General features: G+C 46.0%; 1 long non-coding RNA gene across 1 annotated transcript; it reads left to right on the top strand.

Moving 5' to 3' along the window:
* The first annotated feature begins 650 nt into the window (after positions 1–650).
* On the top strand, positions 651–13,789 carry LOC144675887 (uncharacterized). The gene is made up of 2 exons (XR_013575191.1): positions 651–909; positions 13,598–13,789. It is a non-coding gene; the product is annotated as an uncharacterized LOC144675887 (long non-coding RNA).
* Positions 13,790–14,716: the final 927 nt, after the last annotated feature.

Raw genomic sequence — 14,716 nt, 5'->3', positions numbered from 1 at the left:
CTGGTATGGAGTGGGGGGGTGGTGGTGGTGGTGGGTGGTTGTTGGGGGAAGGGACACATTTTGAAATGCTGAGGTCAATGATTGTGTAGGGAAATCTTGAACCCTAAGCCACGTGCCATCACTCCCAGACAGTGTGTGTTGAAAGATCCCTGAGTCGGCTCTGAGCAGAGAACTGCTTGAGGTGATATCTCATCAAACAGCTGATGAAATACATTCCAGTAAAACAACGGTGGATCCGAAGGAATAATGCTAAAAATAATTTAGAAAGCCTATGTTCTATGTCAGTGCATTGCACTTAAGGCTGTGATAATATCTAGTGCAGGAAATGAAAGCTCTTTCACCAAGCCCGCTGTGGTTATATAAATGATGACACAATCTAATTATCTCCAATCCACCAAACCACTTCCTGAAGATGCTCAGAAGGTTTTCTACTTTCTTCTCTCAGCAAGATTGAATAAAACTCCCACAGGCATATTTCCTAGGCTCGGACTGTTCCGGAACATTCTCCTGGCGGCTCCATGGCTGGGCAGCCATTTTGATGATGTGCCCGAGCAAGTTGACGTGTCATTTTTCCAGGAGAAGCCTGAGCTCTCCACACAGCCTGAAGGGCCGTTTCGCAGTTGTAAGATTGTGGATGAAAATCATTAGCAAAGGGCAGATTGTTCTGGTGGCATGGGGCAAGCGGCTGGTGTTAGGCCCACACAAACCTGTCAAATCTCACAAGACCCGAAGTCAGTGCTGACACTCTCGCACAGGGAGTGCTGCACTGCCGGCGATGCTGCCTTTCAGTTAATGCACTAAACCGTCTGCCCTCTGAGGTGGGTGTAAAGTTTTCTTGGTCACTATTCTGAAGAGGAGCAGGGGGAATCTTTCCAATATCTATCCCTCAACCTCCAATATCAGTAAAATGTGAGTAAAATATATAAATATATATTGATATAATTATATTTTATATTTATATAAATATATCAGTAAGAAGAGACAATCACATTGCTGCTAATGGGATCTTGCTGTGCGTAGCTATTTTGCCACGGTTCCTAATTTACACCATTGACAACACATCCAAACGACGTGATGAAGCACTTTGGGAGCTCCTAAAGCTGTGAAAGATTCTTCTCTCTTTTTAAAACACCCAACTGGTGGTCGCATGTCCTTCAGTGAAGGAGAAGCAGCAGCTCTGCCTGGTGTGACTGACAGGTGACTCCAGTCTCACATTATATGCTCAATTCTCAATGCCCTCGGGGCAGACAGGGATGGGAAAGGACTGCAGCCATGCCAGTGTCAGCAACAGCAGCAACTTCTCATTATATATCATCTTTAATGTAATGAATTGTCCCAAGGCCCTTCACAGGAGCAATATAAAATTAAGAGTCGGGAGATATTAGGTCAGGTGACCAGAATCTTCAAACAAGAAGATTTTAAAGGAGTGAGGAAAGTGAGGTAAAGAGGCAAAGAGATGTAGAGAGGGAATTCCAGAGCTTAGGGCCTGGACAACTGAAGGCACGGCCATCATAGGTGGAGTGATTAAATTCAGAGATGCTCAAGAGGTCAAAATTGGAGAAATGCAGAGTTCTCCGAGGGTTGTGGGGCTGGAGGAGATTACAGAGATGGGGGGTTGAGTCCATGGAGAGATTTGAAAACAAGGGTGATCATTTTAAAGTCAAGACGTTGCTTGACCTAGAGCCAACGTAGGTCAGGGACCACAGGGGAGATAGGGTGATTGGTGAGAGTTAAGACACAGGCAGCAGTATTTTGGATGACCTCATGTTTACGGAGGGTAGAATGTGGGAGACTAGCCAGGAGTGCATTGGAATAGGTGAGTCTAGAGGTACCGAAGGCAGGGATTGTTTTTTTATTCATTCATGGGATGTGGGTGTCGCTGGCTAGGCCAGCATTTACTGCCCATCGCTAGTTGCCCTTGAGAAGGTGGCAGTGACCTGCCTTCTTGAACCGCTATAGTCCATGTGGTGTACGTACACCCACAGTGTTGTTAGGGAGTGAGTTCCAGGATTTTGACCCAGTGACAGTGAAGGAACTGTGAAATATTTCCAAGTCAGGATGGTGAGTGACTTGGAGGGGAACTTCCAGGTGGTGGTGTTCCCATCTATCTGCTGCCCTTGTCCTTCTAGATGGTAGTGGTCATGGGTTTGGAAGGTCGAAGGAGCCTTGGTAAGTTCCTGCAGTGCATCTTGGAGATGGTACACACACTGCTGCTACTGTGCGTCAGTGGTGGAGGGAGAGAATGTTTATAGATGGGCTGTTTTGTCCTGGATGGTGTCAAGCTTCTTGAGTGTTGTGGGAGCTGCACTCATCCAGGCAAGTGGAGAGTATTCCATCACACTCCTGATTTGTGCCTTGAAGATGGTGGACAGGCTTTGGAGAGTCAAGAGTTGAGTTACTCGCTGCAGGATTCCTAGCCTCTGACCTGCTCCTGTAGCCACAGTATTTATATGGCTAGTTCAGTTCAGTTTCTGGTCAATGGTAACCCCCAAGATGTTGAAAGTGGGAGATTCAGTGATGGTCATGCCATTGAATGGCAATGGTTAGATTCTCTCTTGTTGGAGATGGTCATTGCCTGGCACTTGTGTGGCACAAATGTTATTTCACTTGTCAGCCCAAGCCTGGATATTGTCCAGATCTTGCTGCATTTAGACATGGACTGCTTCAGTATCTGAGGAGTCGCGAATGGTGCTGAACATTGTGCAATCATCAGCGAACATCCCCACTTCTGACCTTATGATGGAAGGAAGGTCATTGATGAAGCAGCTGAAGATGGTTGGGCCGAGGACACTATCCTGAGGAACTCCTGCAGTGATGTCCTGGAGCTGAGATGATTGACCTCCAACAACCACAACCATCTTCCTTTGTGCTAGGTATGACTCCAACCAGTGGAGAGTTTTCCCCCCCGATTCCCATTGACTCTAGTTTTGCTAGGGCTCCTTGATGCTACACTCGGTCAAATGCTGTCTTGCTGTAAAGGGCAGTCACTCTCACCTCACCTCGGGAGTTCAGCTCTTTTGTCTATGTTTGAACCATAGGTCAGGAGCTGAGTGGCTCTGGCAGAACCCAAACTGAGCGTCAGTGAGCAGGTTATTGCTAAGCAAGTGCCGCTTGATAGCACTGTTGATAACCCCTTCCATTATTTTACTGATGATTGAGAGTTAACTGATGGGGGAGTAATTGGCCGGGTTGGATTTGTCCTGCTTTGTGTACAGGACATACCTGGGCAATTTTCCACATTGCTGGGTAGATGCCAGTGTTGTAGCTGTACTGGAACAGCTTCGCTAGGGGCGCAGCAAGTTCTGGAGCACATGTCTTTAGTCTTGTTGCCAGAAAATTGTCAGGGCTTATAGCCTTTGCAGTATCCAGTGCCTTCAGCCGTTTCTTGATATCATGTGAAGTGAATTGAATTGGCTGAAGACTGGCATCTGTGATGCTGGGGACCGCCAGAGGAGGCTGAGATGGATCATCCACTCAATGCTTCTGGCTGAAGATTGTTGCGAATTCTTCAGCCTTATCTTTTGCACTGATGCGCTGGGCTCCTGCATCATTGAGGATGGGGATATTTGTGGAGCCTCCTTCTCCAGTGAGTTGTTTAATTGTCCACCACCATTCACGGCTGGAAATGGCAGGACTGCAGAGCTTAGATCTGATCCGTTGGTTGTGGGATCGCTTAGCTCTGTCTATCACTTGCTGCTTATGCTGTTTGGCACGCAAGTAGTCCTGTGTTATAGCTTCACCAGGTTGGCACCTCATTTTTAGGTATGCCTGGTGCTGCTCCTGGCATGCCCTCCTGCACTCTTCATTGAACCAGGGTTGATCCCCTGGCTTGATGGTAATGGCAGAGTGGGGGATATGCCAGGCCATGAGATTACAGATTGTGTTTGAGTTCAAGTCTGCTGCTGCTGATGGCCCACAGTGCCTCATGGTTACTCAGTCTTGAGTTGCTAGATCTGTTCGAATTCTATCCCATTTATCACAATGGTAATGCCACACAACACGATGGAGGATATCCTCAATGTGAAGACGGGACTTTATCTCCACAATGACTGTGTGGTGGTCACTCCTATTGATACTGTCATGGACAGATGTATCTGTAGGCAGCAGGTTGGTGAGGATGAGGTCTAGTATGCTTTTCCCTCTTGTTGGTTCCCTCACCACCTGCCGCAGTCCCAGTCTGGCAGCTATGTCATTTAGGACTCGGTCAGTAGTGGTGCTACTGAGCCACTCTTGATGATGGACATCGAAGACCTCCACCCAGTACATTCTACGCCCTTACCACCCTCAGTACTTCCTCCAAGTGGTGTTCAACATGGAGGAGCACTGATTCATCAGCTGAGGGAGGGCAGTACGTGGTAATCAGCAGGGGGTTTCCTTGCCCATGTTTGACCTGATGCCAAGAGACTTGATGGGGTTTGGAGTCAATGTTGAGGACTCAGAGGGCAACTGCCTCCTGACTGTATACCACTGTGCCACCAACTCTGCTGGATCTGTCCTGCTGGTGGGACAGGACATACCCAGGGATGGTGATGGTGGTGTCTGGGACATTATCTGTAAGGTATGATTCCGTGAGGATGACTATGTCAGGCTGTTGCTTGATTAGTCTGTGAGACAGCTCTCCCAATTTTGGCACAAACCCCAGATGTTGGTAAGGAGGACTTTGCAGGGTTGACGGGGCTGAGTTGCTGTTGTCGTTTCAGTTGCCTAGGTCGATGTCTGGTGATCTGTTTGGTTTCATTCCTTATTGACTTTCAAGCGGTTTGATACAACTGAGTGACTTGCTAGGCTGGGCCATTTAAGAGTCAGCCACATTGGTGTGGATCTGGAGTCACATGTCAGCCAGACCAGGTAAGGACGGCAGATTTCCTTCCTTAGGAAGGATGGTTTTTGTGACGATTGACAATAGCTTCCTGGTCATCATTCGACTTTTAATTCCAGATTTTTATTGATTGAATTAAAATTTCGCCATCTGCCCTGATGGGATTGGAACCCTGGTCCGCAGAGCATTATAATGGTGGTCTGGATTACTAGCCCAGTGACAATATAACTACGCCCTGGCTACCCCTAACTGAGATGAGGAGGAATTTCTTCACTCAGAGGGTGGAAAATGGGTTGCGGAAGCACAGTCATTGAGCTGGTTCCAAACAGAAATCAGTAAATCTCTGGATACTAATGACATCCAGGGATATGGGAATAGTGAGGGAAAATGGCATAAGAGGTAAATGATCAACCAATGTTGAATGGTGGAGCAGGCTTGATGGGCCGAATGGATTACTCATGTTCCTATGTGTTTGTGTTCTATCAAGTTTCCTCGATGTCTGTGTTGCTGTAAAGGAACTGAAGTCTTCAGCTTATCTGAGTAACTGAGGCTATTTAAGTTGCGAATTGTTCTCATCCCCCTTCACTGGATGGACACATTTATGTCGTTTTTCTGAATAGCTAAATCTTTGATGGATTTATTATCTGGACATCTTATTTTTCAGGGTTTTCCTTCTTTAGGTCCCTTTCAAGCTGTTCCAGGACAGCTACAACATTAGCATCTACCCGGCTATGTGGAAAATTGCCCAGGTACGTCCTGTACAGGAAAAGCAGGACAAATCCAACCTGGCCGATTACTGCCCCATCAGTCTACTCTCCATCATCGGTAAAGTAATGGAAGGGGTCAACAACGGTGCTATCAAGTGGCACTTGCTTAGCAATAACCTGCCCACTGATGCCCAGTTTGGGTTCTGCCAGTTTGTGGATGGTGAGGTGAGAGTAACTGCCCTTGACATCAAGGCCGCATTTGACCTAGTGTGGCTTCAAGGAGACCTTCAACACTTGAGTCAATGGAAATCTGCTGATTGGAGTCATACCTAGCATAAAGGAAGATGGTTGTGGTTGTTGGGGGTCAGTCATCTCAGCTCCAGGACATCACTGCAGGAGTTCCTCAGGGTAGTGTCCTCAGCCCAACCTTCAGCTGTTTCAATGACCTTCCTTCCAACATAAATTCAGAAGTGTGGATGTTCGCTGATGATTGAACGATGTTCAGCATCATTCACCACTCCTCAGATACTGAAGCAGCCCATGTCCAAATGCAGCAAGACCTGGACAATATCCAGGCTTGGGCTGACAAGTGGCAAGTAACATTCGTGCCACACAAGTGCCAGGCAATGACCATCTCCAACAAGAGAGAATCTAACCATCGCCCCTTGACATTCAATGGCATTACCATCGCTGAATCCCCCACTATCAACATCCTGGGGATTACCATTGACCAGAAACTGAACTGGACTAGCCATATAAATACTGTGGCTACAAGAGCAGGTCAGAGGCTGAGAATCCTCCGGCGAGTAACTCACCTCCTGACACCCCAAAGCCTGTCCACCATCTACAAGTCACAAGTCAGGAGTGTGATGGAATACTCCTCACTTGCCTGGATGAGCGCAGCTCCAACAACACTCAAGAAACTTGATTGGCACCCCATCCACAAACATTCACTCCCTCCACCACCAATGCACAGTAGCAGCAGTGTGTGTACCATCTACAAGACGCACTGCAGGAACTCACCAAGGCTCATTCGACAGCACCTTCCAAACCCATGACCACTACCATCTAGAAGGACAAGGGCAGCAGATAGATGGGAACACCACCACCTGAAAGTTCCCTTCCAAGCTACTCACCGTCCTGACTTGGAAATATATCACCGTTCCTTCACTGTCGCTGGGTCAAAATCCTGGAACTCCCTCCCTAACAGCACTGTGGGTGTACCTACACCATGTGGACTGCAGCGGTTCAAGAAGGCAGCTCACCACCACCTTCTCAAGGGCAACTAGGGATGGGCAATAAATACTGGCCCAGCCAGCGAATGAATAAAAAAAAAGTGACCGGAAGGTCGGAGTTATGCTTGCAGACTGAGTGAAGGTGTTCCGCAAAGCGTTCAGCCAGTCTGTGTTTAGTCTCCCCAGGGTAGAGGAGACTGCTTTTGGAGCCATGAATACAGTAGACTAAATGAAAAGAAATACAAGTAAATCACTGCTCCACCTGGAAGGGGTATCTGGGCCCTTGGACGGTGAGAGGGGAGGTGGTAAAGGGGCAGGTGTTGCCCTCCTGTGATGCATGGGAAGGTGTCATGGAAGGGGGTGAGATGTTAGGGCTGATAGAGGAGTGGGCTGGGTTATCATGGAGGGAACGGTCCCTTTGGAATACTGAGAGGGGAGGGGAGGGGAAAATGTGTTTACTGGTGTCGGCATCATGCTGGAGTTGACAGAAATGGCGAAAGATAACCCTTTGAATACGGAGGCTGTTAGGGTGGAAAGTGAGGACAAGGGAACTCCTATTGTGGTTCTGAAGGTGAAGGGAAGGGGTGAGCGCAGAAGTGCGGGAAAGGAGTTGGACATGGAGAATAAGTACATTCCTATAATAAAGAAAAATTCTAAGGGGAGGACCCACCATCCATGGTTAACTAAAGAAGTTAAGGAAAGCATCAAACTTAAGGAAAAAGTACACAACTCCGCAAAGATGAGTGGCAGGACAGATGATTGGTCAGAATATAAAGAATGGCAGAGAATGACTCAAAGGTTAACCAGGAGAAATAAATTAGAGTATGAGAAGAAGCTAGCTAGAAATGTAAAAACTGATAGCAAGAATTTCTACAGGTATTTAAAAAGGAAAAGAGTAAGTAAAGTGAGTGTTGGTCCTCTAGAGAGTGACAGTGGGCAGCTAATACTGGATAATAAGGAAATGGCGGAAGAAATTAACAAGTATTTTGCTTCTATGTTCACTATAGAGGATACAAAAAACATTCCAATAATAGCTGCAAACCAGGAGGTGAACGAGAGAATTAACTTGGTGAAATTGAAATCACTAGGGAAACGGTACTGAGCAAATTGATGGAGCTGCGGGCTGGCAAGTATCCGGGTCCCGATGGACTCCATCCTAGGGTCTTAAAAGAGATGGCTAATGAGGTAGTTGATGTGCTGGTGTTAATTTTCCAAAATTCCCTAGATTCTGAAAAGGTTCCATCAGATTGGAAAGTAGCAAATATAACCCAAGTCAAGGGAGGGAGGGGAGCAGAAAACAGGAAACTATAGACCAGTTAGCTTGACATCTGTCATGGGGAAGTTGTTAAAATCAATCATTAAGGAGCTTATAGCTGGGCACTTAGAAGAGCTCAAGGCAATAGGGAAGAGTCAGCATGGTTTTGTGAAAGGAAAATCATGTTTAACCAATTTATTGGAGTTTTTTGAAGGAGTAACATGTGCAGTGGATAAAGGGGAGCTGTAGACGTACTGCACTTGGATTTCCAGAAGGCATTTGATAAGGTGCCACATCAAAGGTTATTACGGAAAATAAAAACGCATGGTGTAGTGGGTAACATATTAGCATGGATAGAAGATTGGCTGGCTGGCAGAAAGCAGAGAGTACGCGTAAATGGGTCTTTTTCTGATTGGCAGGATGTGACAAGTGGAGCCCCACAGGGGGTCTGTACTGGGGCCTCAACTTTTTACAATTTACATCAATGACTTAGATGAGAGGAGTGAAGACATGGTAGCCAAATTTGCAGGTGACACAAAGATAGGGAGGAAAGTATGTTATGAAGAGGACACGAGGAGACTGCAGATGGATACAGAGAGGTTGAGTGAGTGGGCAAAGATCTGGCAAATGGAGTTTAATGCGGGAAAATGTGAAGTTGTTCACTTTGGCAGGAAGAACAAAAAAGCAGACTATTACTTAAATGAAGAACGGCTGCATAATTCCTAGGTGCAGAGGGATCTAGGTATTCTAGTACATGAGACACAAAAAGTTAATATGCAGGTACAGCGAGTAATTAAGGCAGCTAATGGAATGCTATCCTCTAATATGCGAGGGATTGAACATAAAAGTAAGGATGTTATGCTTCTGTTATACAGGACATTGGTGAGACCACACCTCCAAAACCATGTGCAGTTTTGGTCTCCTTATTTAAGGAAGGATGTAAATATGTTGGAGGCGGTTCAAAGGAGGTTTACTAGATTGATACCTGGAATGAGCAGGTTGCCTTATGAGGAAAGGTTGGACAGACTGGGCTTGTTTCCACTGGCATTTAGAAGAGTGAGGGGTGATTTGATTGAAGTATACAAGATCCTGAATGGCCTTGACAAGGTGGGCGTCAAAAGGATGTTTCCCCTTGTGGATGAGTCCGGAACTAGGGGGTTTTAAAATTAGGGGTCGCCCTTTTAGGTCAGAGATGAGGAGAAATTTTTTCTCTGAAGGTTGTGCAACTTTGGAACTCTCTGCCTCAGAAGGTGGTGGAAGTGGGTTCACTGAATATTTTTAAGGCAGAGGTAGATAGATTCTTGTTAAGCAAAGGAATCAAAGGTTATCGGGGGTAGATGGGAATGTGGAAATCGAAACACAAGAAGATTAGCCATGATCTTATTGAATGGCAGAGCAGGCTCGAGGGACCGAATGGTCTACACCTGTTCCTATTTCTTATGTTCTTGTGTTCTTATATCAGAACAGTCTCCAAATCAACAGAGTTTACCTGCAACGACAGAACCTACCACTCCTCCGATAGTTGTGTGAACGAGATATGGAAGGTTTATAAGGCCTCCACACTGCCTGAACCTATGAACTCAGAGACTCAAAGGGGGGAGATGGTGTAGGAATAACAATGTAAACACAAGGGGTAACTTCTAGGGGAGGTGTAGTATAATGGTCTGTGGTATAAGGTGTAGTATGTAGGGTTAACGTGGGACTGAGTGCAGTGATGTAAGAGAACACATGGGGCAGAATTTTGCCCTTGATGGGTGGGCAGGCCCTGCCGCCATTTTGAGTGGGCGGGCCAATTAAGGCCCACCCAGCGGGCTGGCCGATGGGAAGCGCTATGCGATTCCTGTGCAGGGCAGTGGGGGGAATCCCCAACTGTCAAAGTGCGCTGGATCGCGCATGAAAGAGCGCACATCTCCCTCAGGCTAAGTGCTGTCTCAGGGAGATCAGTGAAAGGTTTATTAACTTCAATAATAGAAAAATAAAAAAATTATTAACATGTCCCCCTCATGTGACAATGTCACCCGAGATGGGTCATGTTAATAAATGTGACAAAAACATTATTAAAGTTTTTTTAAACAGACATAAAACCTTATCCCGCCAGTAGATGAGGTTTCATGTTTTTTCTCCTTCCCGCCGGGGCTCCTGGCCTGCCCGCCAGCCTTAAGGTTGGACGAGCAGGGCCTTTAATTAGCTTAATTATCCTGTCAATGGCCTCAATTGACAGGTCGGCAGGCGGACAGCGAAATCAGCTGTCCGCCCGCCCTCCTGAATATTTAAATGGGGCGGGATGATGTTGGGGGTTCCCCCCCGAAGTCATCCCATGTCATTTACTCGTCAGCGAGTGGGCCCCGCCCCCAAGTCGCCGACGGAAAAATCCTGGCCATGAACTCTACCTAGGGGTCAGTCTAGAGCTATGTGCACAAGAAAGCAAGGAGACAGCTTCTAGCTTAAACTCTTTACTGTATCTGCGTACATACTTCTTGCAGGTAATCGATACATCCAGTTAACCTACTATCAGGAAGATATAATAATTCTCATAATGTTATTGGAATTTATTGTAAAATAGTGGTATCTGTGTCTATGTGTGTCTGTGTGTGTGTGTGAGACTTAATTGGATTAAAGGCAGCTGGTCTGAAGGCTTTGATGTAAACATGGTAAACATGGGGGAAGTTTAGAATGTAAGGTGGAAAAGGACATTTACATTTTTAAATAAACCAGACCAAATTGTTTTCAAAGGAGGAGTGAAATGTGTCACCTAGCCAGGTGAGGTTTAGAAACAATGTGTTTATTTTTCCTAAAGATTACTGGTGAAACTTAGTGCTATGAGAGATTTTTATTATCAGGAAGATAAAGTCCAAAGACATAGGGAAAAATTTCCCCCCTGTTGGGGGTGAAGTGTGGGAGCGCGCCTCTGATCAGCGACGCCATTTTACGTGGGCAGGCCAATTAAGGCCCGCCTGGCATGATGTCCACCAGGAAGCGCTATGCGCTCCCTGTGCGGGCGGTGGGAGGGGGCGGATTCCCTCAGCCGGGAGTGCGCTCTTTCGCACATGCGCGTGAAAGAGCGCACTGATCTCCCTGAGGCTAAGTGCTGCCTCAGGGAGATAGGCTCCAAATTAAAAATTGTAAAACAAAATGATAGCAAGATTTCCCTGACATGTCCCCTCATGTGACACTGTCACATGAGTTGGGACATGTCCATAACTTTTATTGAAACCTTTATTAAATATTTAAAAACCCTCATGAAACTTCATCCCGTCCGTGGATGAGGTTTGATGCTTTTTCTAATTCCCGCCAGGGCTTCCTGGCTGCCCGCCAACCTTAAGGCTGGACGGGCAGGTCCATTAATGATATTAATTAGTTTTAAATGGCTTCAATAGGCCGTTGACAGGTCGGCGAGCGCACAGCTGATTCGGCTGCGCCTCCACCAACCTGAAAATGGAAATGACGCTGGGTAATATCGGGTGTTCCACCCGACGTCATCTCGCGTCATTTTACGCGTCGGCGAGTGGGCCCTGCCCCCGCTCGCTGACTGTAAGATCCTCCCCACAGTGAAACAATGGGAATTTGCATTCGAAAGGGAAAATAGATATAAAGACATTTTTAAGATCTAATGAGTGTGAAATGCCTTCAGCATCTATGCCTCAAGCTGCTGTTTTCAAAGAACTGAAGTTAAGAAAACTCAGTTTGAATTCGAGCGGTCCAGGGTATTGTGTGTGTCACCCTGCCTGGGTCTTTCAACATCTATGTGTCTTACTGATGCCTTCACTGGGAGTCAGATTAAGTCGGGGATTTAGAAGTTTTCATAGTAGTAATTTGTAGGTCTATGTGTGTGTTTAAAATCGTTTCTCTTATAAATAAACGTTTAAATTAGTTTTGTAAAAACCTATAAGACTTGCTGGTCTTATTACAACAGAATTCAAGGCACACGTATTGTAATTTATATAAATTGCAAAACAATTTGTGACAGTTGTTTCAAGTTTCCCTTTGGGATTTGAACATCTCAGCATTTACATCAGCTGTGCCATAATACTACTGAAGACCACAAAGACTTCATTAAGACCAACTGAATGGTATCCAATGGCCTACAACAATAAGGGTCACAATGCCCATACTCGATGGTGAAAACTTCGACACGTGGCAAACTGACCCCACTCAGTCGTCAAGTTCAGTTAAAGCCAGGATATCACTGTGATCGCCCATAATGAGCTCATGTCTGGAAGGGCCTTGTTCATGAATCAATGGACATCCTGGAGGGAAATTTCTGTTCCAGAAATTAGGAATATATGACCAGTGAAATCATGGGGCAAAAAAAAATCTGAAGTTCCAATGTATATTGCAATTTAATGAGACTGTGTTCTGATTTCCCATCTGAGATTTCACTCTTGAGGGTTTTGGAAGTGTTTTGTCACATGCCTGTTAGTGAGTGTGTTTGTGTCTGTGTTTGTGTGTTTATGTATATGGGCAGGATTTTACCGTTGGCGAGCGGGGGAGTCGGGAGTTCCGCTCGCTGACACATAAAATGATGCGGGATGATGTTGGGGGGAACTCCCGACGTCATCCCGCCCCGTTTAAATTTTCAGGAAGGTGGGGGCACAGCACGATCAGCTGGGCACCCGCCGACCTGTCAGTGGCCAATTGAGGCCATTGACAGGATCATTCAAACAATTAAAGGACCTGCCCGACCAACCTTAAGGTTGGCGGGCAGGCCAGGAGCCCTGGCGGCAAATAGAGAAAACATGAAACATCAACCACAGGCGGGATGAGGCTTCATGTAGGGATTTAAAAATTTTAATAAAGTTGTTATGGAAATTATGAACATGTCCCATCTCGTGTGACAGTGTCACATGAGGAGACATGTCAGGGAAATCTTGCTATCATTTTGTTTTACAATTTTTAATTTGGAGCCTATCTCCCTGAGGCAGCACTTAGCCTCAGGGAGATCAGTGCGCTCTTTCACGCGCATGTGCGAAAGAGCGCACTCCCGGCTGAGGGAATTCCCCCCCTTCCCACCACCCGCACAGGGAGCGCATAGCGCTTCCTGGCGGACGTCACGCTGGGTGGGCCTTAATTGGCCTGCCCACGTAAAATGGCGCCGTGCCTCTGATCGGAAGCGCGTCAGCACACGCCCGCCCATCAACTACCCCCATCCAGCGGGGGGAAAATTCAGCCCTATGTGTGTGTGTGTGTGTGTGTATGTGTGTGTGTCTGTTAAGTGCAACAAGGTTTTATTTAAAAATCTTGTCAGACACTAACAATTCTAGATGTGAGAGAACAGAACTGTCTAATTGTCAATGTTAATGAAAATGTCTGAGTGATGCTGTCTGAGACTCAGCACTGCCTTATCTGTCCTCAGAGAGTGTGCTTGATTCAACCTGCCCTAATATCAAGGGATGAAAATCTGTGCTTCTTAGCTCATCTCCTGAGCACTGTTCTTGCTGTATTTCCTTTTCCCCCTTGGCAGGGTAACATTTATTTAAAGATGCATTTTGAGATTGTTACAACATCTGGGACAATGTACTTCCATCGGATGGCTAACAGTTCTGACTTTAATTACTCATTTTAACCCTATCTTCCCTCATAGGATTATGAAGACCCGGAAATATGCCTATTGGCAATGTGAAAAGAAAGAACGTGCATTTATATAGCACCTTTCAAGATCTCAAGACATCCTAAAGCACCTTACAGCCAACAAAATACTTGCATTTTGCAATGTAGGAAAAGCAGCAACCAATTTGTGCACAGCAAGCTCCCACAAACAACAATGTGATACTGACCAATGGCCTGTTTTTGTGATTTTGATTGAGGATAAATATTGAGCAGGAAACTGGTGAGAACTTTAACTCAAATGGTGACCATCGGATCTTTCACGTCCACCTGAGAAGACAGACAGGGCCTCATTTAAATATCACGTCCAAAAGCACAGCACCTCCAACAGTGAAGCACTGTCTCAGTACTGCACTGGAATGTCTGCTTGGATTTTGAGATTAAGTCCCCGGAGTGGGGATTGAATTCACAACCTTCTGATTCAGAGCCAACAAAAATAAAGATATGTGCTGTCATCAATTATATAGGAAGCTGCCCCACCCCCCCCTCCCACCCAACCACCTACTGACACTATTGCAGAGTGGGCAACACGTAGATGTTGAACTAAGGACAAACTTCCAAACTTTGGGACAGGTTAGAGTGGAACCAAGTAAGGGCATTCCCATGCTGTGGAAGAGGGAAAATGGGCAAAGTTAGAGTTGATATATTTTAGTTGGGTAAGGGTTACACAACCATCAGCCATGAGCTAACTGAATGATGGAACAGGCTCGAGGGGCTGAATGGCTTGCTCCTGTGCCTATGTTCCTAGTGTTTGGTTATGTTGAACCCCAGAAGAAAAGTCAATGAGGACAAAGAAGGAAAATGCAGTGTGGTGTCATGAGGCTATGCCCCTTTATTTTTGAAAATATGATCTTTCAACTTTCATCTGACTGGAAATTTTGCAATTTGAACTGAGTCAAAGCAAAGTGCTTAAGAATGCAAGGTCACATTGCAAGGTTAAGGTGAGAGACAAACAAATCACCCTCAGGGGAGCATGAAGAGCGAGACATTTCCTATAATCCAGACACCCATTGAAACTCGTAACTGTCTAAAGAAGAGGCATTAAAAATGCAAAGTACTGGATATTGAAGCAATGGCTGCCACAGACAGACACACC

Source organism: Cetorhinus maximus, unplaced genomic scaffold (genome assembly GCF_964194155.1).
Source record: "Cetorhinus maximus unplaced genomic scaffold, sCetMax3.hap1.1 HAP1_SCAFFOLD_1212, whole genome shotgun sequence".
Classification (NCBI taxonomy): domain Eukaryota; kingdom Metazoa; phylum Chordata; class Chondrichthyes; order Lamniformes; family Cetorhinidae; genus Cetorhinus; species Cetorhinus maximus.
This window is presented reverse-complemented; position numbering and strand designations above follow the sequence as displayed.